We start from the raw sequence: 11,289 nt of genomic DNA on the forward strand, positions 1-11,289 counted from the left end.
TTATACCCGAAATAATTACACAGAAACTGTATTCATTTAAACACTGCCTGGACCATTAGTTTCAGCCTCTTATTGGCTAATTCTCATACCTTGCTTTAACCCATATTTAGTAATCTGTGTAGCACCACGAGGTGGTGGCTTACCGGGAAGGATCTTAGCCTGCGTCCATCTCAGAGAGGAGAGCTATGGCATCTGCCTGAGGCATCTGCCTGACTCTGCTTTCTTTCTCCCACAATTCTGTTCTGTCTACTCCGCCTACCTAATTTTCTGTCCTATTAAAGGGCCAAGGCAGTTTCTTTATTAACCAATGAAAGTAACACAGACAGATGACCCTCCTCTATCACCCTGGCCCAGGAGTTGCCCCGGTTCGGACTCCTACTCCCAGCCTGCCAAGCACTGACACCTCCCCCTCCCCCGGGGAGGGTCAGGACAACTCCTACAGGCTATTTAGGCTCACACCAGGAAAAGAAACATGTGGTTTCAGGTTTGCATGGGCTCCTTTTCCTGCCATGCTGTCTCGGTCCACCCGAGAGTGCCACATTTATTAAACACGGGCATTTTAATTTGGTCTAATCTGGTTTGATTAGAGTTCTTTGCATTGGCAGAGCGGCTTTTCTTAAGATTAAACCAAACATACTCATACATAATTAGAAGATTTTAAGCAATCTCTGGTTTTGTGTGTATCTGTTCAACCTACGATCTAATCCTTCACTGGCAGCAAATACTAACTGAACTTGTTACTTTTTTATCTCTGTGACAAAATAACATGGCCAAAGGCACCTGAAGAAAGAGTTTATTTGGCTTATGATCCAGAGGGCTAGATGTCCATAATGGCAGGAAAAACATGGCAGCAGGAGCAGGCAGCTGAGAGATCACATCTCAACCCTACCCATAGGAGGCAGAATGAAAACTAGAAGTGTAGCAAGGCTATCAACTCAAAATCCACCCCCAGAGATGGACTTCCTCCAGCAGACCTCCACGCCCATAATCTCCCCCAAACAGCTCCATCGACTGGGGACCAAACCAAGAGTTCAAATGCACGAGCGTATGGGGGACATTGCTCATTCAAACCATCACACTGACACACGGTGTCAAACAGCCACGAGGGGCCTCCAGCAGCAGCTCCTGAGATGCATAGTCTCTTTTATCAGAGACAGGAGAATTGATGTAGCATGGGTTTGCAAAACTGGATGAAATGCACAGGCTGTAAGAATACAAACAGGCATTGGAAGGGAGACAGGGTGGGAGGGAGTCAGTGGTGGGGTATAGGATCCATATGCATTGTATAAATGTATAAAGCTGTCACATAATTTTTTTTTTTTGGTTTTTCGAGACAGGGTTTCTCTGTTGTCACATAATTTTTAAAAAGTAGTATTAATTATTTTTTTCATGGTTTTTTTTTTTTTTTTTTTCGAGACAGGGTTTCTCTGTGGCTTTGGAGCCTGTCCTGGAACTAGCTCTTGTAGACCAGGCTGGTCTCGAACTCACAGAGATCCGCCTGCCTCTGCCTCCCGAGTGCTGGGATTAAAGGCGTGCGCCACCACCGCCCGGCTATGGTTTTTTTTTTTATATTTAAAAAATTTCCATCTCCTTCCCTCCTCCTCCCCCTCCCTCCGCTCCTCCTCCCCCTTCCCTCCCCTCCTTCTCCCCCTTCCCTCCCCTTCCCTCCACCCATACCTCCCCTCCCTCCCTCTCAAGGCCAAGGAGCCATCAGGGTTCCCCACTCTATGCTAAGTCCAAGGTCCTCCCAACTCCCCCCAGGTCCAGGAAGGTGATCGACCAAGCTGAGAAGGCTCCCACAGAGCCCGTCCATGCAGAAGAATCAGAGCCCAGCGCCAATGTCCTTTGCTTCTCAGTCAGCCCCCGCTGTTGGCCACATTCAGAGAGACAGGTTTGGTCGCATGATCCATCAGTCCCATTCCAACTGGAGTTGGTGATCTCCCTTTAGTTCTGTCCCACCGTCTCCATGAGTGAATGCACGCCTCACGTTCCTGACTTTCTCCCTCATGTTCTCGCTCCTTCTGCTCCTCATCAGGACCTTGGGAGCTCAGTCCAGTACTCCAATGTGGGGCTCAGCCACCTTCCCCATCTGTCGCCAGATGGAGGTTCCCTCACGGTCCTGACTTTCTTTCTCATGTTCTCCCTCCTTCTGCTCCTCATCAGGACCTTGGGAGCTCAGTCCGGTGCTCCAATGTGGGGCTCTGTCATTTTCTTCATCTATCGTCAGGTGGAGGTTCTATGGTGATATGCAAGAAATTCATCAGTATGGCTATAGGAACTGGCCTTTTCAGGCTCCCTCTCCTCAGCTGCCCAAGGAACTAACTGGGGGCGTCTCCCTGGAAACCTGGGAACCCCTCTAGGGTCAAGTCTCTTGACAACCCTCAGGTAGCTCCTTAAATTAAGATATATGCTTCCCTGCTCCCATATCCACCCTATATAAAGAAACAGATAGGAGACACAGTTCCAGTGGAGCTGGAGAGAGGGGAGAACAAGAAGAATGCTTTAAAACCTAAACAAAGCAAATAGAGCAGGAAGTCGTCCAAGATGATGGCTGTAGCCATCAGCATTGAGGTGCTGTTAAAGGCAAAAATCCAAAAAGACAAGTAAAGAAAGAAAGGAATTTCACAATGGTCTTCAAGTCTCCTAAAATTTCTTGTCTGGGAAGACTTAGTAAAAGAATAAGGAAGTCACCCATCTCTTGCTTGCCACCTAGAAATGTGTTCTCCCCCTTCCCCACATCTCTCATGGTGATCATTCAAATGCATATTTTTCTGCATATTATAAAGTAACTTGTCACTTCTTTTGTGTTTTGATAGATGTTTCCTGGTGTTTAACTCCTGACTACTTCTTTTCATACATCTGAAATGTTGTAATTTTTCTAGAGACTCGGGGTAGCTTAAGAACAAATCCACCACTGTTTCTTCTTGATCATCACCTGGTTCCTAAAGGAGAATGACCCTGGGGAACCAGAAGGTCCTATGATCTATGCTGGAGGCAGTATATGATGCACCTTGATTAAGCTCCCTTATTACAGCCAATGCTTTTGGACCCGTGGCTGAGGATAAAGTGATGGAAAAGAGAATATATTGATAGTGATTCTTTCAAAGAGCTCAAAGCCTATATTAGTTGTGTGGTCTTACAATTGGAAAAATGACTCCTATAATCATGGCTCTTATCATTTTATAAAGTATTTTCATATCCTTTTTTTTTTCCAATAGAACTTACCAGCAGCCTTAGGTTGAGATTATTTTTATTTACTCTGGAAAAAAAAATTGAGGTCAAGCGGCTCACCCAGTTTACACAAAGCTTGCTTCTACAGTAAATACCACAGGCACAGCAGGTCCCATATTGTGTGATACATGACAAACAGCAGCAAATGAAACAGGTTTCCCCCTTTTCTTTTGCTTCATGTATTTGCTGCCTCCTTCCCACCACCTGGCCCAGGCTGTGGTGGATTAACAGTCCTAATTTACTTTCTGCTTGAGTTGGGAAAACTCTTCAACAAAATGAAACCTCAGGGGCCTCATAAGAAAACAGAGAGAGAAGGCAGGTTCACCGGAGGACGTAAACCATGAAGGTGACCACAAAGTGGCAGAGACGAGGTTAACTAGAAATCCCTGAGCTATGAAGCACAGAAGATGGAGGCAGTACAGGAGGGCTGGGAAGAAAGTCATGACAAAGGAAATCCCAAATTTCAGACTATTATTTCACCTATTTGTTGGGTCTTAGAATAAATGAGCCACTATGCTATCTTAGCATGGTAGATCACATAAACTGGGGAAAATGTGTTTTCTGTAAGTATCAGTCAGTCTCTTTTTTTCTCTCTCTCTTTGTCTCTCTCTCTGTCTCTCTCTGTCCCTCTCTGTGTCTCTCTCTCTCTCTGTGTGTGTGTGTGTGTGTGTGTGTGTGTGTGTGTGTGAAAGACACACACATTTATGATTGTCCAGTAAAACATAGGAAGGCCAATAAAAGTTGGACTTCAGAGTTTTTAAAATCCAAGTATCTTGCAAGCAACACACAGAACATATTTATACTAGAAATCTCTTCATTGCTCTGACTTGCAGTTTAATTGAATGCTTCGTATTTTATTTATTGTATCTATCAACTCTAACCTAATTAGACTTGAGATCAAGTTCTGATAGCGAACGTAATCCAACTGAAGCTGGGGAGAATGAGAGCATCTTCTGCTGTTGTGCTGGCCTTTATCGGGATAGCCATCATCTTGTGTTTAGACCTGCATGTTAGTTGTAAATAAGTATTAGTGTCTAGCTGTAGTTATCCCAAGTTCACACTTCAGGTGATGGTCCCAATCTGCAGAATCTGGGAAGAGTTTTCAAGCAGATTTAATTTGGAATTCATTCTCTTCTCACCCAAATTACAGAAATGCTCAATCCATCCTACTGCCACCAAGATAACTCCCTATAAGATAGCAAACATCTCCAGTTAAATCCTAGAGTGAACTCAACATCCATCTCTTGAAGGACCAAAGAACACCTGCTTGTGTAGGAAGTCACTATCACCATCATCAAGGTCTCCCTGTAAATCCTACTCTTGGAACTTAAAGATTTATCAGAGGATGTTTGTAGAATCTCCTTCCTGGCAGTGAGTTCATTTCAGAGACCATAGCAAAAGGATCAAGTTCAGGTTTAACAAATGGCAGGAGGAAAGAACAAACAGTTCCCTAAACCACATCAGTTATATTTCCATTTGCGTTATCCAGTGCTCATTTCTCTGGAGAACTATGAAATCATACCCGCTGAGGCAGTAAACCATCTAAGTGTATGGAACAAAACTCCCATTCCCACACGCAACCACAAATGTGACCCTCGTAATAGCCCCCACAGTCCACATTAAAGCTAAAAGAAAGTGTGATGGCTCTGCGTGCTATTGAATATACTTTGGGCACACACGCACGTGCGTGCATGAACACACGCATACACACACCTAGAGGTTTAAAAAATGCTATAGGATGTATTAAACTTTGATTTTCTAAATCTAACCTTCCTTAAGTTTTTAATTAAGGTGAAGCTCACATAAAATAGAGCATTTCAAAGTGGACAGCATAGGGGTGGTGGGTGTGTTCCCCATGCGGAGCATCCTTTGTGTCTCCCCAGATGTTTCCATGGCTCTCTTCCTACTACCCATTGAGCGACTGTTCCCCATTCCCTCCTGCTCTGCCAAGTTACCAGTCTCATCCCTATCATTGTGAACCTACCTGTGACTGCTATTCCACATAAAAGAATCCTCTGCTGTCTTTTGTGTTCACTTTAAGCAGCCTAAGCGATAGTAGGAAATCCATTTTGTAGCACAAATCAGCACTTCATTGCTTTATAGAGCTAGATAACAATTTCCTTACATTTTAAACTTTCATTTGTAAATCTTATTTTATTTCCCAGACACCCAAAAATGTAATATTTTTTATATTTTCTTTATTTATTTTTGAGATAGCATCATATATCCTAGCCTGGACTAGAACTCACTGTGTGGCCAAGAATGACCTTGAATTTCCAATCCTCCTGCCTCTACGTCCCCAGTGCTGAGACTACAAGGGTGTGGCTATGTGTGGTGCTGAGGAGCCCGGGGTTTCATGAACTCCAGGAAAACACTCGACCAACTGAGCACAATCCTATGCCACTTTGAATAATTTTTTAATGGACTTCTATTTAGCCCATGGTTAGAACTCATTGAAATTCCTTTAAATTTTCTAATAGTATGTAGGTTAAATGTATTTAATGCTCTTTAATTCTTCAAGGAGTATCTTAAATGAAATATAACTCAGAAGAAGACACAACTCCTTAGCTCCCAGTTCCCTGCTTGCCACAAGTGAACAGGGCTGTGTAGCTCCCACCAGCTCAGGAGAACACGGCTCACAGCCCAGAAGCTTGCCCTTGCCCCTTCACTTTTTCCTGTTAAGGAATCGTCTGTTTTCTTTATGTCCTGAACATGGCTAATTTCTTGATATGTTAAACTTTTCTCCTAATGTCCCCTGTAGCATTTCCCAGACACTTTTCTTGCTTAACAAAAATGGGGGTTGCTGCTAAGGACAAGATTCAGAAAGTAACTCTTTTGGTGTCTGGGGCACCCCACCCTACCCACGCAGAACTTGCCTTCCTCCCTGTACACACCAGAAGCAAATCCCTCCCTCTGTGCTGAATAGACAGCACACTTTGCTCTTGGTGTGAAAGAGCTGGGAGTGGAAGGAAATGGAGCTGTGGATCAGCTATGGCCAAGTTCAGTTTGAAGATCAGTTGCTGCTAGCAACAGTATATAAACAGCCCACAGTAGTGTGGGAAGTTCACTCTTTCCTTACGGGAAACTCTTTAGGTATGTGGACAGACTAGAGCTGGCAGTGGTAGAGGGAGGGTAGGGGCCTAGATGACCACTTCAAGAACCCTTATTTGAGTTTAGGGTTTGTGTTCTTGCTTTTGTGGGGTTTTGTTTGCTTGATGCTGCTAGAACGTAGGCCTAGAGCTCAACACAGGACATGCTAGGCAAGATCTCTAGCCCTGAACTATTCCCCTCGTCGTGGGGCTCATGTTCTTAATTTAGTCCATTTATATTAGCTCTTAACTCGAGGCTCTTTGTGAATTTCACACCGTGCACTCTACTCCTACTCATCTCCCTGATCCTGCGTAGCTGCCCTCTGCTCTTGCAACTTCCCCTCAAAATAAAATAAAATAAAATAATAAATATCTCGAAGTGAAAGCTGTGGTGTGTCACACAGTACACCTACCCCTTTGCCCAAACAGCTTTCCTTGCAAATGTTCATTGCGATGAATCACCAGATTGGTTCAAAGCCTCTGGCTTCTGTGTACTATCAATACTGGATCCTCAGTGGACTCCTCTCAGGTATCCTATTGGCCTGTGTCATGGAGCTCCTGAAGCTTTGGTCCTGCGGGACTGGTCCCTTCACTCGCACCAGTAGTTCCCAGATGTGGTAAATGCTAGGGTGGGCCAACTCAAAGCCCGTGGTCTGGGACTGGGTGGTAACTGAGTTCTTCAGCCTGCCTGCTCTCTTGCATCCGCGCCACCAGGGCCAGCCCGACTGTGCTGCCTAGGAGAGGGGCAGGGTTGCTCTTCTGAGTGCCGCAGCTGGCAAGGGAAATTTGAGAATCTTTACATCAAAATTGGACTGTCTGTCTGTTTGTTTTCAGTAGGGGAAATAAAAAAAACAAGGCTGTGTGCATGTTAGGCAAGCGCTCTACCTCTGAGCCACATCCTCAGCTCCCAAAGTTGCCTGTTTTCATACACCTGCAGATTTCCATGTTTCTTCTGCAAATCTGAGAAAAGGTGGTTTGTGTGTGCATGCTGGTATACATGTGTGCTTGTCCACCTTACCGGTTGGTCCCGGGCAGTTTCTCAGAGATGGTGCTGTCCATTTTTGCTGTTGGCCTGTGCTTCAGGTGAACCAGGTCAGAAGCCCCTGTGTTGTTTCTTGTCCGGTGGCTCAGCACTCATTGGGTGCCAATCACAGGAAAAGCAGGGGAAGGATTTCAGATAGATGAGACACAGGCCCCCGATGTGCTGTTCTTAGACTTCACCAGGATTCAGTCACGCATGCTGGAGAGGAAGATGGAACAGGACAGGAGAGCATGAGAAGTGGAAATACCTACTCCAGCCCTGTGTTTGCTATGTGCTTTAAGCTGCACTTTCTCCAAGGAGAGCTGATGCTTGCTTTCCTACCGAGAAAAACAGAACATTTTGCCACAGAATCCAGGGAGGGCTTGGTAGCGTAAAAGTGGTTTAAGATGTAAGGCAAAATAACAAATATTATTAATTGTACTTATAGCATCCTTTAGTGCTATTGCCTATAGACTGCCTTTGGGAAGGAGTTCTTACATTGAGAAATGCTTTATTATTATAATAGAACACTCAGTTATCTACTCTGATGAGAGGTGGAGGGGTTTCTAAATTCATTGTATTAATTTAGAGTTGAGAATAATGATTACAAATACAGGCCACCTATGGGTGCTGCATAATTCGGATGATATAGTGAGGTCATAATGGGAGTGTGATGCATCTTATTTATACAGTTCTAGCTACAAAGAGTATGTTAGGTATTTTGCAGCCAAGACTCAGAAGCCTAAAACAAACAAGATTAAAATCAGCAATAAAGCAAATCAGAAGGAGCCAGGGAAACTCAGCAATAAATTTGATGCAAAACCAATGTGATCTGCCTAAGGCCTTTTGGAATTGGCTTCAGGCTATGGCTTCTGTTTGCTTATTTTAGTGATGTGGGGGTAGAGGAGGTGGGTGGGGTTGATGCCTCTGAAGGAGAGGGCAGAGCAATCCCGTTATTATAGGGAAGGACAGAATTTCCATGTCTCAAAGATCCTTGTGAAAACTGTCCACAGACACGCGTGTGTGTGTGTGTGTGTGTGTGTGTGAGAGAGAGAGAGAGAGAGAGAGAGAGAGAGAGAGAGAGAGAGGGGTAGTCTCCCCATAGTCACCTACCAGTGCAATTTACGATCATACTTAGAGTCAAGAAATTCTTCCTCTGTAACTCCATATTTTTTTTTGCTGGTTTTTCCATTAATGTTTTTTGTTTTCCCAGGTTGGCTCTCAAGTTCCAAACTTCTTTCATGATTCCTTGAAATGAAACCCTCAAATTCTGCCCCACTGGACAGAAGTAAGTGTATTGGGATCCAGTTCTGCCTTTTGTTACTGATTCAGGATTGGAGAAGCTGAACTTAACAGTGATACAGGGTTCGTTTGATGTAACTGGAGGTTTCTCTCCTGCCCGCCTGTTCCCAAATAACCACTCTGGGGCTTAACATTAATTATAATTGCTTGGCTGATGGCTCAGGCTTCTTACTGGATAGCTGTTACATATAAATTAACTCATAAAGGAAAGACAGAGAGTCAGGTGCCAGAGCCCAGAGAGCCCAGAACAGCCATCAAATTGCCCAAGTTGCGGACTCCGGTTGCCTTTTCTGGTTGTGGAGGGTTGTCAGAAGGATTTCCACTAAGCAGGCATCTCTGAGACACTGTGGGCCACTAAGATGTGGGACCCAGCAGCCCAGGCATTTCGGCTGGATAACCCTGGCTCCACGGTGTTCATAGAGGACTGTAATGTGCTGCTTAAGTTGGTCATGGCTGGCAAGGTGACCAGCTCCCTGGGCCAGAGGCTGCCACAGAAGGGCAATGTGGAGATGTTGTGTGGTGGACTACGGTGCCAAGGTTTCAGCGGCCTGAACCGTTTCAACTCCCATACTTAATCCAAGTTCAAACTCCCTGGTGGTCTCCATCCTCAGCGACTGCGATTACTACCGGCCGCATTTCTTCCTGTTGGACAATGTCAGGAACTTGGTGTCCTTAAAGCGCTCCATGGTGCTGAAGCTCACACTGCTGCCTAGTCCGCATGGTCCACCAGTGCACCTTTGGTGTGCTGCAGGTTGGACAGTATGGTTTGGAACAGATGCGGAGACGGGCCATCATTTTGGCTGCAGCCCCAGGAGAGAAGCTGCCTCTGTTTCCAGAGCCTCTGCATGTGTTTGCACCTCGTGCCTGCCAACTGAGTGTTGTGGTGCATGACAAGAAGTTTGTTAGCAACATCGCCAGGTTGACCTCGGGCCCCTTCCGAAACACCATGGCGCGGGATACCATGTTTGAACCTCCCTGAGATCCAGAAGGGAGCCTCGGCACCTGAGATCTCCTACAATGGAGAGCCACAGTCCTGGTTCCAGAGGCAACTGCGAGGCTCACACTACCAGCCCATCCTCAGGGATTATATCTGCAAGGACATGAGCCCATTGGTGGCTGCCAGCCTGTGGAACATCCCACTACTCCCGGGATCAGATTGGTGTGACCTGGCCAATACAGAAGTGCTGCCGAGGGACGGTACTAAGACCAGAAACTATGCTACCACTTTCTATGAGAAGCAGAATGTGCCATATGCGGGGTCTGTTCCTGTAAGGAAGCTGCAAGTCCTGCAACCCCACGGCCAGGCAGTTCAACACCCTCATCCCCTGGTGCCTGCCGCACACTGGAAACCAGTGCAAACACTGGGCAGGCCTCTATGGGCGCCTGGAGTGGGATGGCTTCTTCACCACCTCTGAGCCCATGGGCAGGCAGGGCCATGCTCCCCACCCAGAGCAGCACCGGATGTTGAGCCTGTGGGAGGGTGCCTGCTCCCAGGACTTTACAGACACCTACCGGTTCTTCAGCAACATCCTGGACAGACGCTGGCAGGTGGGTAACGCTGTGCCACCACCATTGGCCAAAGCCATGAGCCTCGAGATAAAGCTCTGTATGTTGGCCAGAGCTCAAGAGATCACCTCGGATGCAGTTAAAGTAAAGGAGACTGCCAGGACGGAATAGTTCTGCTCTCTTCCAGAACCCCACATACACTGATGCTTTTAAGCTGTTGAGCCCAATGATTTGCAATGTTGTGCACAGTATCTGTGGCCATGACTGACTCTAAGCTGTTTGTGTGAGGTTTACTTTGTGATCAAGCTGTGCAGTACTTTGTACATTCTGGATTTTAAAGAATTTTGGTTTTTAATTCTGTATTCTATCTGATCTGCCACTATGCAGGTATCAAACAAGACTTGATGTAGTTTTTATATGTTGTAATATTTCTTCAAATAAAGCGCTTCTATAAAGCAAAAAAAATATTAGCCTATTTGTAATCATTTGTGTATCGCTCCATTGGCTGCTGGCATCTCCCAGACTCCTCCTTCTTTCTATTCTGCTTTGCTATTGGCCAAACCAGCTTCTTTATTAACCAATGGTAATAAGACATATTCACAGCATACATAAGGGTATCCCACATCGGTTGGGCTCAGGTATTTCTCTCTTTTTTTTTTTTTTTTTTGGTTTTTCAAGACAGGGTTTCTCTGCAGCTTTTTTAGAGCCTGTCCTAGACCTAGCTCTTGTAGACCAGGCTGGCCTCGAACTCACAGAGATCCGCCTGCCTCTGCCTCCCGAGTGCTGGGATTAAAGGCGTGTGCCACCACCGCCCGGCTGGGCTCAGGTATTTCAGTATAATATATCACAAAGGGAACATTCTTATTTTATAACCTAAGAAAATAAATATTTGTTTGTAAGGAAAAGCATTCATTTTTCCCCCCAGGGAGTTAAATTAAAATTTTGATAAAGTGTTCCCTAAACCTCTGGGAAAAAATGTTCTATTTGCTAATTTTCTTGCTCTAACAAAAACAGCTTAGGAAGGTTGATTTTAGCTCACAGTGCCATGGTCCGAGTCGTCACAGTGGGAAAGGCACAGCAGCAAGAGAGTGCCGCCCGTGGCCACATCACATCTACAGCCAGGAAACAGAGAGTAATAGA

The 11,289-nt window shown here is 45.5% G+C and overlaps 1 pseudogene; it reads left to right on the forward strand.

Moving 5' to 3' along the window:
• Positions 1 to 8,797: 8,797 nt before the first annotated feature.
• On the forward strand, positions 8,798 to 10,320 carry LOC119807415 (annotated as a pseudogene).
• The last annotated feature ends 969 nt before the right edge of the window (positions 10,321 to 11,289 follow it).

The sequence above is a fragment of the Arvicola amphibius genome, chromosome 2, assembly GCF_903992535.2.
Source record: "Arvicola amphibius chromosome 2, mArvAmp1.2, whole genome shotgun sequence".
Taxonomy (NCBI): Eukaryota; Metazoa; Chordata; class Mammalia; order Rodentia; family Cricetidae; genus Arvicola; species Arvicola amphibius.